Genomic DNA, 918 nt, shown 5'->3' with positions numbered 1-918 from the left:
CTTCAAAACTCCATTTTTTGTGCTTTTCCTTCCATTTTTGTATGTTTCCTTTTTGTCCTTTGAGCCATTCCTGCCCTATGAGATCTGAAAATACTTAACACAAAAATCACGGCATCGAATGGTAATAAAGGATAATTAAAATTAATATTTTTAAAGCATAGGAAACATATTTTTCACATATATCATAAAATAAAGAAGGAAAGGTAAAACCATGCAATTTACATGAATAAGTGGGTGAAGAATTGAATAAATCACTTATATTGAGTATAAATTATATCATAAAATATGGGTTTATCACAAACCAAGTACAATATGCACACCCAAACAATGTCACATAGATGCATATGATGAATGCCTGTCCTAGTGGTTGATGAGTCTCATCTGTCGGTTATAAAGCCAACCCGACAAGTCCTGGTTGCTAACTATTGGACTGTCCCTCTGTCGTGTATCCCCAACTCGAGTTATTCACAATTATAATCATAATTCACATCCAACACCTTCACTGGTGTATATTCACGGGGGCGAGCTCATCCGGAACTTTCACAGTGTCCGGCCACACTTACGACATAGGGTCAACAGAGTATCGAGTCTCAACCTGGAGCACGTGGTGGTGATAAACCACTATTTTATGGTTTATATTGTGTTTAATTGTGTGGTTTTATCATGATCTTTACCCACTTATTCATATGATTAGCATGTATTTATATTTCCTTCCTAAATTTATTACATGATTGAAAACTTGCTTCCTAGAGACTTTTGATTATGTATTTTAATTCTCCTTTATTCCATTCGATGCTGTAATCTGTGTGTTAAGTGTTTCAGGCTTTATAGGGCACGAATGAGTTGGAGATTGGAAAGGAAGCTTGCAAAAATGGAAGGAACACAAGAAATTAAGGAGATGACCAGCGAGAAGTGACG

The sequence above is a fragment of the Arachis hypogaea genome, chromosome 14 (genome assembly GCF_003086295.3).
Source record: "Arachis hypogaea cultivar Tifrunner chromosome 14, arahy.Tifrunner.gnm2.J5K5, whole genome shotgun sequence".
NCBI classification, from domain to species: Eukaryota; Viridiplantae; Streptophyta; class Magnoliopsida; order Fabales; family Fabaceae; genus Arachis; species Arachis hypogaea.
Note: the sequence above shows the minus strand (reverse complement) of the source record.